The sequence below is a fragment of the Prinia subflava genome, chromosome 22 (genome assembly GCF_021018805.1).
Source record: "Prinia subflava isolate CZ2003 ecotype Zambia chromosome 22, Cam_Psub_1.2, whole genome shotgun sequence".
Classification (NCBI taxonomy): domain Eukaryota; kingdom Metazoa; phylum Chordata; class Aves; order Passeriformes; family Cisticolidae; genus Prinia; species Prinia subflava.
The window spans coordinates 3,393,527-3,408,836 of NC_086268.1; the positions used below are offsets into that span (position 1 = coordinate 3,393,527).

Genomic DNA, 15,310 nt, shown 5'->3' on the forward strand with positions numbered 1-15,310 from the left:
AGCAGCACAGGCAGACCTCAAAATTTTTATGCAAAGCCAGAGCAATGCTGAGCCTACTGACCCCTTATATTTAGGACCAGCAATGTTCCTGCTGTTTAAATTTAATTACAATTAACTTCTCTTTTCGTGGATCCTAAAATTATCTATGTGAGGAACAGTAAATTACCTTTTCTGCTGTTTTTTTGGTCTCATTTGCTGATGTAATTCCCTCGGCCTCCACTGGTACAGTCTTCCTTTGGATTTTGGTGGTTTGTGCTCATGAAACAGCACCAAAAAATTACTCAGACACACCTTTGAATGTAAGCTGGACACGAATTAGTGAGAAGGCTGCCAGAGCCTTTGAGAGCTTGCTGTCTGCAATTATAAATAACACAGATGAAGGCTGCTTCTGAGGCACCTTGAATCTAAAAGATTTCCCCAGAACTTGAACGAGGAGAATTTATTTTTGCTTTTAGGTTTTTTTTTTTGGGGGGGGGGGTTGTTTGTTTGTTTGTTTTTTAGGGTTTTTTTTGTTGTTTTGTTGTGGGGTTTTTTTGTTTTTTTTTGGGGGGGGTTGTGGTTTTTTTGTTGGGTTTTTTTGTTGGTTTTTGTTTGGTTGGTTGGTTTTTTGTTGTGGGTTTTTTTGTTGTTGTGGGTTTTTTGGTTTTTTGGTGGGTTTTTTTTGTTTTTTGTTTTGTTTTGTGGGGTTTTTTTGGGGGGGGTTGTGGGTTTTTTGTTGGGGTTTTTTTGTTGGTTTTTGTTTGGTTGGTTGGTTTTTTGTTGTAGGTTTTTTGTTGTTGTGGTTTTTTTGGTTTTTTTGTGGGTTTTTTTTGTTTTTTTTTGTTTTGTTGTGGGTTTTTTTGTTTTCTGGGGAGGGGTTGTGGGTTTTTTGTTGGTTTTTTTTTGTTGGTGTTTGTTTGTTTGTTGTGGGTTTTTGTTGTTGTTGTTGTTGTGTGTTTTTTTGGTTTTTTGGTGTTTTTTGGGGGTTTTTTTTGACCAGCAACAAAGATTCCTCCAAGCACAGATTTGAAGCTCTGAGCTTCTGTTTCGAAGAACTCCGAGGCAGTTCTGGCCACTTTTCCATTGACTATTGTGCACCAGATCTTAAAAAAAAACCCTAAAAACCCCAGAACCACCCAGGATTTCATGTGAGCTGTAGGATGTGAGCAGAAAGGAGGGCAGGGAGCTGTGCTGTGCCCTGGAAGGTGCCCCTTGCCTTGGCACGCTGCCCTGGCACCCAGAGGAGGGCAGGGGCAGCAGGGGATGCTCAGAGCAGGAACGAGCTGCACCCGCCTCAGCACAGCTGGGAAAGTGCTGAAAGAAGCTGCCCCGGCCAAAAGCAAAGAGCTGCTGAGTCGATTCTGAGCTGAAAAATAAATAAATGAAGAACACACAGCTGAGGATGGCTGGGCTCCTCCCAGCCGGGATCTGCACCAGAGGCGCTGCTGGTGGGGTTCCCTTCTCGGCCAGGCATTTCCAAGGGCCCTGCTCCAGCTCCTGGATGTTTTTGGAGTGGACTGAACATTTTTCCCTCTGCTCTGGGTGCATTTGATGCATTTTTGTGGAGCTGTGAGTGCTGCTGGTGCCTGCAGGGCCGGGCAGTGCTGCCATGGTCCAGAAGCCGTGCCCTGGCCAGCTGTGCCACCCCTGTGTCTGCTCCCTGAGGAAAAAGCTGTCCCTCTGCAAATCCGTGTGAGTTATCCTGGGAGCTCCACCTCGGGCTACCACTGTCCTCCAGGGTGTTTCTGGAAGGAGTGGGGTGTGCTGGAAGGGGTTTTGTGGGAGTTCAGGGCTCGGATCTTGGCGTGCTGCTTGCCTGGGTGAGTCACTGCATGTTGCTATTTCTGAAATCAGAGTTCCTTTTTTACCTCGCAGAAAAGCAGAGGTGGTGAATTGAGCCTGGGTGGCTCAGATGCTGAAACACCACTTCTGTGGAAGTACAAATTCAGGCAGAGCTGAGGGAGAGGGTCCAGATAATTGTGCTTGACTTCAAATAATTCCAGAGGCGGGCAAGGCTGGGATGGAGCCACAGATTTGGATGAGATGAGGGAGAGGGTCCAAATAATTGTGCTTGATTTAAAATAACTCCAGGGATGGGCAAGGCTGGGATGGAGCCACAGATTTGGATGAGATGTGTGCACACGAGAGACCCCATAACCACTGAAAGGAGACCAAGTTTTGCATGAATTACCTTGAATTTTCACCAAATTAACCCCAAATTCGTGAGGCTGTCCCTGCTTGATCCAAGGATTTGTTCTTTATCACGGCATTGAGGCACCCATCAGGTTTAAGGGTGCAAAGTGTGTTTTAATTAAAAGTTAAGCTACTGAACGAGAGTTAAAATCAGTTCTTAGACTCAGCCTAAGGAGGAGACAAACTGTTGGAGAGAGGAGAGCATGGAAAAGCAAGGCTGGAAATGGAGCAGAGGGAAGTGAGTGGCAGTTTACAAGAGATAATAAAAAACCTATTTACACAAAAACCCCAATGAATCAGAATTATTTACATTTACACTGCTGTAAATCCGAATGATTTACATAGAGATCATATCGAATGGAGGAAATGGGGAAGCACAGTTAACTTTAAGATCTCTGTCCTTGTTAAATCTTCATCTCATCTCAGTTCCTTAATCTGTGCAGCTCCCAATTCTGCAGCCCCAGGGCTGCAGGGCTTGCTGCTGCTCTGAGCAAGCTAATCAAGATTTCTGAATCAAAATTCACAAGGCAGCTTTCAGGGAATTAGAGAAAAGCTCACCACAGAGACAAGTTGAAGAAATTCTGTTGGCTGCTTGGATTTTCCCAGGAAGTTGCGGGAAGAGCAGAAAACAGGTCAAAGTTTGAAAATTCTGTATTATTTATGTTCCTAGGGCTTGTTTATTCTGTGTCTTTCTCCCTCTGCCCTTTTCCCTTTGGCACAACATCCCGAGCCCCTTTTCCTGCAGGATCCAGCCCAGAGCCTTGGCAGGAAGGTCCTGACCCACCCAGATCCCTGAGGAGCTTTCGTCCCTCGCGGATGGATCATCTGCAGAGAAGTTTTTAAAGTTTTTAGAGTTTTTAAAGCTGTTCTGGGCAGGGCTGGGCGGCCCTGGGCTCTCACAGGGTCCCTGATGCTTTTGCCACTGCTTGAAAGTGAGTTTGGATTTGGATCTGGCTCCAAACTCTGAGTCAGTTTGACTTATTATTAAATAGAGGTTTAAGCAGAATGATACAAGTTGATTTTTTGTAAAAAAGATGGTTAATTGTTGAATTTAATCACCAATAACAAGACGAGGCGAACAAGAAGCGTTCCATGAGGTTTTTTTATTTTATTTCATTATTTCATTTTATTTCATAGAAATATAAAAATAGTAAAACTCACAGCATAACAACAGAAGCTAAAGTTCTCTTTGTTCCAAGGCCTTTTAAAAGTTTTTTTAGCCAATAAGCTAATGCTAAAAGCTTGCAAGCATCTACTTAAGCCCATCACTAAACACTGCACATGCACCTTACAGCGTACAATATTTGCTTGTTCTGTATTTTTGGCAGCTCAGAAACTTTCTGTGCTCCAAATATTTCACAGGATCACAGAATCACAGAATCACACATTTCAAAGCCCCAAATCCAACCCTGTCTCAAACCTCTGTCTGTGTAAGCTCATTGCAACGCTGTGAAAATCCTCTGCTTTTTCAGTACCACAGGTAATATCATAATAATACAGCATAATGCTATATTACTAATAGACTTACTATTTATAATGTAATTTATAATATAATTAGAATATATTTATTACTACAGTATTATAATAGATTAATTTATGTAATATAATATATAGGATATAGGATATAGTATGTAATGTATAGTATATAGCATATAGTATATATAGTATATAGTCTATAGCATATAACATTATATGTTATATGTTACATGTTATATGTTACATGTTATATGTTATATGTTACATACTATATATTATAGACTATATATAATATATAATATATAATATATAATATATAATATACACTATATACTATATACTATATATTATATATAATACATGTTATATATGATAATAAATATATTTATATTTATAATATAATTACTAATCTGGTCTATTACTATAATATATAGTAATAATATAATAATAATTTAGATTATGTCCCTTTTTTGCCCCTCTCTCCCCTCTGGCTGCCACGAGCAGCTGAAGCTCAGCTCAGTTCTCAGCCCAGCCACAGTGAAAACTCCACTGCCCCCTGTTCCTCAGATGCCATCACCGTTGGTTTTTGGTGTTTTATTGGGGTTTGGTGGTTTATTTGGTGTTTTATGTGTCTCTGCAGGAGCGCTTTAGGCAGGGTGAGATCAGCCCTGCTGTCTGTGCCTGTCACTGAGAGCAGGGGAGCCTGACAGTCTGTCACTGCTCAGAACACGAGGAGGAGGTGCAGAGGTGTTTTAATGCCCCTCTTTTTCCTCCTCTGAGACCCTGGGCAGGCTCCTCACCCTCCCTCCCGTTCCCAGGAGCAGAAGTTTGTTGTGTAACCACGCTTCACTTCCAGGCTCTGAGAAATGGTCACCCTCAGCTCTGGGAGCGCTGGGATTCTCGGAATATTGTGGTGGAGAAGAGGCTGGGATGATTCCTGGGGCCTGTGACAGAGGTGTTTTCTGTGATCTGGATTTAGGATGAGTTTTCCAGAGGTCACAATGATGTTTTCTGTGCTCTGGATTTAGGATGGGTTTTCCAGAGGTCACAATGATGTTTTCTGTGCTCTGGATTTAGGATGGGTGTTCCAGAGATGACAAAGATGTTTTCTGTGATCTGGATTTAAAGCTGAGTGTTCCAGAGGAGCTCAAACAGATCTGTTTTCCTCGATCTGGATTTAAGCTGAGTGTCTTAGAGGAGGTTCTCCAGCTCTGTGTTTTCCTTGACCTTGATTTAAAGCTGAGTGTTCCAAAGGTCACAAAGATGTTTTCTTCAATCTGGATTTAAAGCTGAGTGTTCCAAAGGTCACACAGATCTGTTTTCCTCAATCTGGATTTAAGCTGAGGAAGTTTTAGAGGAGGTTCCCCAGCTCTATCTGTGTTTTTCAATCTGGATTTAAAGCTGAGTGTTCCAGAGGTCACAAAGATCTGTTCTTCTCAATCTGGATTTAAGATGAGTGTCACAGAGGAGGTTCCCCATCTCTGTGTTTTCCTTGATCTGGGTTTAAAGCAGAGTGTTCCAGAGGTCACAAAGATCCATTTTCCTCAATCTGGCTTTAAGCTGAGTGTTCTGGGGGATGTTACCCAGCTCTGTCTGTGTTTTCCTCAATCTGGATTTAAAGCTGAGTGTTCCAAAGGTCACACAGATCTGTTTTCCTCAATCTGGATTTAAAGCTGAATGTTTTAGGGGACGTTACCCAGCTCTGTCTGTGTTTTCCTTTGGTGTGAGTGACCCAAAGGTATTTCCCTGTGCTCCCTGAGCCTCCAGGTGTAGCTCAGCCCTTGGCAGTGCCCAGGTTTTGCCCACAGCCCTTGGTAGTGCCTGTGGTTCACATTTTAGCTTTGTTCCCTGCCCCATGCCCAGCTCAGGGCTTGTTTCCCGTGCAGCCCTTGCTGTGAGGTGCCAACTGGCCGGGGAGAGCAGGGCTGCGTGCTGAGGGATTAATTCAGATTTATTCTGCTCGTTCCTCCTTCCGTCCGCATCCCGTTCTGAGAGGGGATATGGGGCCACATCCTGTTCTCAGAGGGGATGTGAGGCCACTCATTCTGCTTGAGGCTCTCAGGGATTGTCTGAAAAGGGTCCAATTGTTGGCCTGATCGAGGGCAAGACCAGCAAAGAGAGACAGGGCCATTGTGGGCTCCTGTTGCAGCACTGGAACATCAGTTCTGCTATAAAATGAACCATCAGAGAGCCTCAGAACTGAACTGGCTCCAGCCTCTCCCAGGCAGAGCTGGGGCTTTCAAAGATGCCCAGAGGGGAGGGTTTATTGGGCAGCCTGGTGTTAATTCTCTTTGTGTGGCCGGGTTTCTGCAGGGAGTGGCTGCTTTGGGGCTGGCATTGCAGATTTGGCATTTAAACCCCGAGGTGGGAGTTGCCCACCTCCTGTCAGGGGATGCCTTCTGAGCTGGGCTGTGTGGGATGCATTGAAAGGTTTGTAACTGTCCTCCCAACCTTACTGATGTGCCCAAACCCGAAGGATTTGGCAATTTTAGCTGTAGCAGTCAAGATAACAGAATGGATGGATGCTGGGAATGAGTGCAGGGCTCCCTGAGAGAAAAGCAGAGTGTGGGAACACCTCTTTGTGTGCCTGTCACACAAACCCACCCTCCTTCGTGCTGGGAACATTTCAGCTGGGCTGGCAGCAGAAAGCAAGGTGTGAGTCACACCATGAGCGTGCCTGCAGAGAATAAAAGCTCTGGGACTGCGTTTGCCCCTTGCTCTCACCCTGTGTGGGGCAATTGCTGTGATAAAAAGTGATGTGCAAGTGAAATGGGCTGGGATGGGGTGCAGATCCTCAGGAACCCTTCTTCTTTTCTGACGTCTTTTCCTTGTGAATCATTGCAAATCCTGTTTGCTGTTGTGAAAAAAAAATCATTTGTAAATACTGTTTGCATGTGGAATTTCCTAGGGGGTGTTCTGGGACTTGGTGTGCTGTTCAAGGGGATGTAAAAATCGCTGAGACAATGATCCCTGTGATCTGAGATGCTCAGAACTCCGTCTGTGGGCCTAACCAACAGAGAAGACAAATAATGCATGAGAATGCACATAACAGAACACGGCCCTCAGGTTCTTTGCAGCCAAAATCCAGTTTAAAAGGGGATTTCCCCATTTCAGAAGGCTTCCTGGGAGGTGGAAATGTGTATCCACTCAATAAAACTCTCAAATATGATGTCAGGCATCCCAGCTGGACCACAGAGTGCCTCCTCTTGTGCTGAAGAGATGAAGCTGCTGCTGGTGGTGTCTGAGGAGTAAATGCCATCTTCTCTCACCCCTTTTTACAGAGAATTTGAGCTCAGAGCACTGGGGTGGAAAGGGTGTCTCAAGGTAGGAGCTCCTTGGGTTGCTATGGCTTTAATCTGCTTCTGCTTTGAATAAAATCTCAAAGATTTCAAGATTCACCTAATCTTGGAGATGAGATGGGGCAAAATCTCTGAGTTTATAGTGACTTTTTTGATGCACAGTGGGCAGAGAAAGGGTAAACGCACAGGTGAGGAGAAACAGTGCAGGGATAAGTGAGATAAAACCCACTTGGGAGGCAGGCAGGACTGGAGGGCACAAACAGAAGGTTTATTTTTTGTGGCATATTTCCTTTCGTTCTCCCCCTTTAAATTTTGGAGAATTTGGGCCCACAATAAACTGGAGTTCTGCTGGTCACAGCCCTGGCTGAGGGAAGCTGAAGGCACAGGGGGATGCTGATCCTCCTGCAGGAGAAATTGCTCCTGAGGCACTCTGGTGCTGCCTCAGCTTCCCCTGGGACTGGGGCAGGTTGTGAGTGCTGGGAAGGGATCTGGGAATTGCTTCCTTCAGCTGGAATTCCTGTGCTCCTGTCCTTACGGAGAGCTTTAGGTGTCACAGCCATCAGCTCTTTCTGAAATACAGCTGCTCACTGCAGGGCTTTTCTTCTTCATTCTCTGTAGGAACAAAAAAATTCTGGTCTGAACTGGGAATCCGAGGTGTTTGCACTGGTTTGGTGAAGGATCCTCCTGCTCTGGTAGGGATTGCTGTCAGTGTGGGTGCCTGAGCACTCTCCTGACCCACCCCATCGTGGCCTGTCCCTGCTTTTAGTGCTGTGAATCTTTGGAATATGAACAGATGTGCAAGGGTTACCTTGGGAAAGACGTGCATCTTCACATTTCATAGTCAGCAATCAAAGGAGAGGCACCAATTGTTCAAAAGGAGCCTGGAACATCCTTTTATGGATTTTACCTCTGCCAGGCATCCCCTGGCTTCCCTCTGAGCTGAACATCCACACTTTTCACCAGGTGTTTTCTCCCCTGTTTCAGGAGATTTGGGAAAAGCTCTGATAGTGGTAGTGGAGTACTGATGATTGATAGAGAGACAGGAAGACTGATTCGGTGATTATAAATTGATTTCACTCAGATTTTCCAAAAGCTTATATACCATTTCAGGAAGGTTAACCATTTTCCACTGCAACAATCAGGTTAAAGATCATACAGACAACTCATACATGTTACAACATCTTTTGCTTGCAGAAGTTTTGATTGAATCTCCTCTCTTGGCATAAGCAGGTTTAATCCCATCTCCAGTAATCTCCCAAGCTCTGTTTGTTCCTGGCATCTTGGTTATCAAACCAGCGATGCTAATTAAATCTGTCTCACTCTGTGTCTTGTGTATTCCCACAGTGGACAGCCCTTGGGAATTCCATCCCAGCCATCATTACCCTCCAGCTCCCTTTGTCTCGGCAGGGAATTCATTCTCCCTGCATCTCACCCCACAGCAGCAGCGCATCTGCTGAGGGCTCCGGGGCAGCTGCTCCTTTAAAACCGGATGGGAGAAACCTGAGAGCAGAGCAGAGAGCTGCTGCCTCCTGCGCAGCGCTGTGCAGCTCCTGCACAGCTCCTGCACAGCTCCTGCACAGCTCCTGCACAGCTCTGCCCTCTCATCATCCATCCTCGGCACCGCTGCCTCCTCCGGGGCCCCAAAAATCCATCCCAGGGCTGCCTCCGCCCGTGGCAGCGCCGCGTCCTTCCACGCTGGACTCCGAGGTCACGGCTCTGTGCTGCTTTTCCCCCTGCCCCACTGTGCGTGTGTAACCCGGCTGGGATTTTATCCTCTTTGACTCCAGCGGTGTTTCCTCCCCGCTGCTGAAGGGACGCTCCCCCAGGCTGTGGGGGGCTGGCCTGGGACAGGCTCCCCCCTCCTGCCGATGACTGTAACCGTGTGAGTGCTCGCTGACCTCTGCCTTTCTTCTTCTGCTTGTCGTGCTCCATCCATCCCCTCCCGGCCTGTGCAGAGGATTTGCTGTGCGTTTTGGTGATAAGGGGGCGTGTGTGGAGCAAGGGCAGGCACTGGGATGGCACCAGCCGAGCTCTGTCCTTTTTCCCCTCCAGCTTTACCCTGATCCTTTTCCTTAAGCTTTCCCTGCTGCCTGCTTGCCTTTCCCTTGACCAGCCCTGCCCAAACCCTTGGCTGCTGAGTGCTGGCTCTCCTGAAGCCCTTCCTGCTGTTTCCCTGCCAGGCCATGGCACTGTGGGCCTGTTTGGGGCTCTGGCACAGCTCCCAGCACTGTGAGGTTTCATTATTTCTGTATTCTGCAAAAGGATCTTTGCTCCAGGCTTAGACTTCTTGACGTGAGTTTGGGCTTTGTGCAGCACCTGCCTCCCCTCAGTGCCCTGAGGAGCCAGGATTGATGCTGGGCTCCCCAAGGGAGTGGCTCTGTGGGGAAGGGGCATCCTCTGCACTCTGCTCCTGTTGCCTGCCCTGTTGTTGATGCCACTGTCACTGGGAGAGCCCCTGAACGTGCAGGAGGGGCTGGGGGAGGCTCTCAGTGCTGCTCTGAAATGCCTCTCTGCAGCCTCAAGTTGTGTTCTTTAGCTGCTTTCTTCTGTCTCAGGTTTCAGAAATGAAGGATTCAGGATCTTTCGCCTTCTCTGCAGTCATCCCTCTAGCGGCTTTTATTCTTAAAACCCAAAAAAATACCATAGTGTGCATTCTTCACTGCTCTACCTGAAACTGGAGGTTGTTTTTCAATAGGATATTGCAGGAGATACCCCCAGATCCAGATGGGAACAGAAGGTTTGGTGTCTCCAGTGTCTCCATGGATGATCCCTCGGGCAGTGCCAGCCCAGGGGCTCCAGGACTGCACATAAAGATTCAGCTTGATGGACTGGAAACACTTCAGTTCCAACAGCTCTGAAGGCTTCAGGCCTTTCACAGCGCTCTGATTTGGGGAGCCTGCATGCTCAGCATTATGCTGAGTGAAAACCTTGTCCTGTTCAGGTGCTGGGCTGTGGTGTGATGGGAATCATTTCAGGCCATGAGGTAATTCAGAATCTCCTTCTCTCTAAGTGCAAAAACGATCAGGCCACGCTATTTCTGCCCAAGGCAGTGACGTCCTGCACCTTGTCACGGTGGCTGCAAGTTCCTGGCAGTGAGGGTAAAAATTAGGAAATGGCTTTCCTTTGAATTGAGCAGAAAATGAGAAGGGGGATTTCTCTTTGAGGCATGCCGTGAGTCACAGAGCTCTGGCAGGCAGCTTGGCAGAGTGGCTGAGCCTCTCCAGGGCTGGGAGAGGTAATTGCACCACCTCAGGCAAGGGGAAGGTTGAGTTCAAACAGGCAGGACAATGAGGGCAGGGAAAGAGCCAAACAACGGTGTGAGAGCAGGATTTTTTATTCCAGTATTGCTCAAGAAAGCAGCACTTACACTCTGAATCATCCCAGTTCCTCTGCCTTCCTAGTGCTGCCCCTCATTGTCCTGACACCAATATTCTTCTGTTCCCAAGTCCCTCTGGGGAATTATTTTTCCTCCTTTTGATGGAGGGGTGTTTTTCTCCACTCTCTAATTCCGAGTATCTGCGCTGCTGTTCCACGTTCTCTCCCTGCCAGGCCCCAGGGTGCTCAGGGCAGAGGCTGCAGGCAGAGCTCAGAAATGGCTCTCAGGCACTGCCCGTGGAACTACAGCTCCCGTCATGCTCACAGAGAGAGAAATGCATTTTTTTTTGCTGGAAATGAAGCCTCATGTGACTTCCCAGCTGCTGCAGCACAGAGGGAGTCCCTGCTGAGGATTTTTCCCAGGGAGATGGAGGCGTGCCCCAGCTGGCAGATGCTGTGATGGCATCTGTGCCGCTGCACATCGCTGCTGACTTCGCCAAGGACTCGGGATTTTACCCTGCTGCCACATTTTCCTGGGGATCTGTACACCTGTAACCGAGGTGCATACCCATTAAACTCTCTCCTCCTCACACTCTGACGTTCCCTGTAGCAGTTCTTCCTCTCTCCCCCGTAACATTTCCTGATTTGTTTCTAATTTCCCCTCCCACCGGTTCTGTCATTAGCAAGTTTTATTTTGCATGCGTTTCACAGACCCACAGAGGGGTTTTTTTTGGTGCTTCCCTAACTCCTGCAGCCTTTTCTTTTCTTTTTAACCATATGGGAGAATGACAGCGTGGCTGAAGTGGTGCCTCACAGGCAGCACGTTGAATTCTCTGCCTGCAGGTCAGGCACCTTTCCTGGCAAATTAATCTGTCTGAGCCTCCCCAGCCCTTTGTTTGCACTGCGTGGGCACTTGAAGAAGGGAATTTTTGAGTCTTGGAGAGGTGAGGCTGCTCTGGGGAATGTGAAGCCATACAGAGGATGCCCTGCTGGCTGTGAGTTGTGACTATTTGGAGGGTGGTACTTACAAAAAGCAATGTTTTTTAGTTTTTAAGGCATCCTTTCGGAGGCAGTTATGAGCTGGAACCCCGGGCTAACACGACCGTGGCTGTGGCTATTTATAGAGCCTGGAATTCCTACCCAGAGCTCAGGCATTTCACAGTGGGCTGTTCCCTTCCGAACACTGCACTTCCTCAGGAGATGTTTCCTGTTTGCTTTTAAGTTCAGGAGCTGCTGCAACTACAGGGAGCCTGTGCTGTAAAGAGGCTGAAACGTGGAAATTTGACTTTTTCTGAATTGCAAAGTTATGGTTCTTTAGCTCAGGATTTGCTGAAAGTCCTTCATGAAGCTGCTGTGGGTTTGTTTTTGCTTTTTTTTTTTTCCTTCCCACTCTGCTGTGAACTTGGAGGAAATCACAGAAGTAGAAATGTCATTAAGGGACATCAGTGGCTTCATGAAAGAGAGGTTGGGGAGCAGATTGTCCCCGTGTGTGGATTTGCTGTTGGTGGATCTCTGTGTCTGCACTGGATGCCTTAGGAGGCTGAAATAAATGTTCAGAAGAGGGCCTTTATGTCCCTGGTAAGGCTGCATTTCATGGAATTATGGATTGATTTGGGATGGATGGGACCTTAAATCCATCCAGTGCCATGGGCAGGGACATCTCCCACCATCCCAGGGTGCCCCAAGCCCTGTCCAGCCCAGCCTTGGGCACTGCCAGGGACCCAGGGGCAGCCACAGCCAGGGCATCTCCACCCTCCCAGGGGAGAATTCCTTCCAAAATCCCATTTAGCCTCCTCTCTTCCCCAGGATTTGTGTATCCTGAGCACAGAGGTGCAGTGTGCCAGCCTGGGATTGTGCAGGCACGCATGGACGTGCACAGACACAGACACAGGCAGAGCTCACATTTTCTGTGTGCCAGCCCAGGAGCCTTCTCTGTGCTCATGGCCCTTTCTGGGGGTGGTTTTGTCTGTAAAAAAATAGATTTCTGTCTGCTCCCAGCCTGCTGGACCCTCTGCACGTTCAGGAGGGGGACATCTGTGCCATTTCCCTCCAGCACAGGCTGAGGGCAAGGCTGGAAAATTAATATATTAAACCCCCATGGGTGTGCAAGGGGTGGAAAATATTGAATATACTAAACCTCTGTGGGTCTGCCAGGGGTATAAAATACTGAATATAGTAAACCCCTGTAGGTCTGCCAGGGCTGGAAAATGAATATATTAAACCCCCGTGGGTGTGCAAGGGGTATAAAATACTGAATATAGTAAACCCCCGTGGCTCTACCAGGGCTGGAAAATATGGAATATACTAAACCCTTGTGGGTCTGCCAGGGGTGAGAAATGGTGAATATACTAAACTCCCATGGGTTTGCAAGGGCTGGAAAATACTGAATATATTAAACCTCTGTGGATCTGCAAGGGGTATAAAATACTGAATATACTAAACCCACATGGCTCTACCAGGGCTGTAAAATATTGAATATAGTAAACCCTCATGGGTCTGCCAGGGCTAGATAATCCTGAATATATTAAACCCCCGTGGATCTGCCAAGGGTGGAAAATATTGAATATACTAAACCTCTGTGGGTCTGGAAGGGTTTTAAAATACTGAATATACTAAACTCTCATGGGTCTGCCAGGGGTGGAAAATACTGAATATATTAAACCCCCTAGGTCTGCCAGGGGTATAAAAATACTGAACATACTAAATTGTCGTGGGTCTGCAAAGGGTATAAAATACTGAATATATTAAACTCCCGTAGGTCTGCCAGGGGTATAAAATACTGAATATATTAAACTCCCGTAGGTCTGCCAGGGGTATAAAATACTGAATATATTAAACCCTCATAGATCTGCCAGGGGTGGAAAATACTGAATATATTAAACCCCCGTGGGTCTGCCAGGGGTATAAAATACTGAATGTATTAAACCCTTATAGATCTGCCAGGGGTATAAAATACTGAATATATTAAACCCCCGTGGGTCTGCCAGGGGTATAAAATACTGAATGTATTAAACCCTCATAGATCTGCCAGGGGTATAAAATACTGAATATATTAAACCCCCGCGGGTCTGCTCTCTGGGGATGGGTGTGTGATGCCCGTGGCCAGGGGAGCAGCAGTGCAGCGCTTTTGCAGAGGCTGAGCTGCCCTTTGCTGTGTTTAAACCTTTCAGTGCACTCAAACCCTGCTGTAAACCCATTTGCGGGTCCCTGCACGCTCCTGCTGCGCGGGGGGATGAATAAGCACTTTGAGCAGCGATGCTCCTCGCCCTCACAGCCTCTCCATCCGCTCCCCCTGCCTCCCTCCCAGCTCCGGGGAGCCGAGCAGCTTCCCTGGGGCTGCCTGCCAGGCTCCAGACTGATTTACTGGAGCAAAGTAGGCCGGGAGGAGCGGCAGGGAGCAGGCAGGGGGATGAGCGGGGCGGCACGAAGGCAGCGCTGCGCCAATGCGGGCAGCGCCCGGCTACGGGAGCCTCTCGATGCTGGCACCCAGCGCGCCTCTGCCCGGGGCTCTGCAGCCTCCAGCCCGAGCTGAGCGTGCAGCAAAGAGTTACTAGGGCAGGCGCGATCGTTTGTGAGTGTGGTGTGAGGTGAGTGTGCCCAGGGGGGTGCTGGTGAGGAGCCACAGCCCGCGCTCTGCGCCGTGCCCGGTACGGCTGCTCTGCACCGCCGCTGCCGCCTCACCCTCCTGCCTGCCCCCCGCACTCCTCCCTCTCCTCCCCACGGCGATGCCCCTCGTGTCCGAGCACTCCTCCTGTGCCTGTGCACTGCCCAGAACCCACCCGCTTTCCTCCTGTCCTCCTGGCTCCTGAAATGCCCACTCGGGGGGGGGAGGTGGGGTGGGGTCTGTGAAATTCCCTGCCCGCAGAGTGAGAGGGAGGATGAGCAGCTCCCTGGAAGCAGGAATGTTCCCTACTCCCTGGAAGCTGGGCTGTTCCCTGCTGGAAGCTGGGTTCTTTCCCTGCTCTCTGGAAGCAGGAATGTTCCCTGCTCCCTGGGAGCTGGGTTCTTTCCCTGCACCCTAGAAACTGGGCTGTTCCCTGCTCCTTGGAAGCTGGGTTCTTTCCCTGCTGGAAGCCAGGTTCTTTCCCTGCTGGAAGCTGGGATCTTTCCCTGCTCCCTGGAAGCTGGGATCTTTCCCTGCTCCTGGGAATCTGGGCTGTTCCCTGCTGGGAGCTGGGTTCTTTCCCTGCTCCCTGCAGGATCTCAGCCTGGAAAGGAATCTGGGAGCAGGAGGAGGAGCAGGGTCCTCTCTGTCCCTCAGCATCCTGCTGGACCCCTGGGTGGTGGCAGGGGGAGGATTTGGGGACCTGGCAGTGCCTCAGGTCTTGTGCCAGGCTCCAAACAAGTTCCTAACCCGGGGCCATCTGCTTGAGATGCTTTTCCTGCCCTTCTCAGGGTGGGGGCAGAACCTTGGGACTGACCCCTGAGCGACTCCCATCGCTCTCACCCTCCTGTCAAATTGTTTGCCTCTTGTTCTTCATCCTCTTTTGACTTTCCCTTTCTCTCCCCTCCCTCCCTCCCTCCCTTCTCCCCCGCTGCCCCTGTTCACTGCTAGGCCAAGCAGAAAGCATGGAGACGTCTGATATGGCGACAGCAAAGGTAGGATGGAAATGCTGCCGGCCTCACTGTGCGTAAGTGGTTTCGCTTGGCACCTTCTTACTCTGCCCCTGCACCTTCTTCCTGCCCCCTGCCCACCCTCCCTGCTGCTGGGACGGAGCTGAGGATGGGCTTCAAGCCCTGGGAGCATGTCAGAGCCGTGAGGCTGCAGGGATTGCTGCAGTGGTGGTGCTGGGGGCGGAGGTCGGGGCTGGCAGGGAGGGAAATTGGGGGGCTTGTGGTCCCTCGTGGGGTGGGGACAGGGATGCTGGCAGGGCCTGCTGGGCTGCGGGGTGAGCGAGTGACACTAGATGGTGCTTTAGGGGCAGCTTTCCTCTCCCAGGGATGGCTGTGTGAGGAGAAATTCCTTCTGGCAGCCTCTTTTCTATATATATATATTTATTTAATTTTTTTTGGAAAGGGTCTCGGGGGAGTGTAAAGCGAGAAAATAA

The 15,310-nt window shown here is 48.9% G+C and overlaps 1 protein-coding gene across 7 annotated transcripts in view; it reads left to right on the forward strand.

Moving 5' to 3' along the window:
- The window catches only part of GRAMD1B (GRAM domain containing 1B), a 103,504-nt gene that overhangs the window by 14,697 nt on the left and 73,497 nt on the right, over positions 1–15,310 (forward strand). The window contains exons 1-2 of one of the 7 annotated variants that reach the window (XM_063418030.1): positions 10,561–10,822; positions 14,818–14,861. The exons of 4 other annotated variants lie outside the window; for them this stretch is intronic. The gene's annotated coding sequence lies outside the window, so the exon portion shown is untranslated. Of the gene's footprint in view, positions 1–10,560; positions 10,823–13,759; positions 13,850–14,817; positions 14,862–15,310 lie in introns of those variants that run through there. 2 more of the 7 variants (XM_063418029.1, XM_063418031.1) reach the window with 2 other exon arrangements.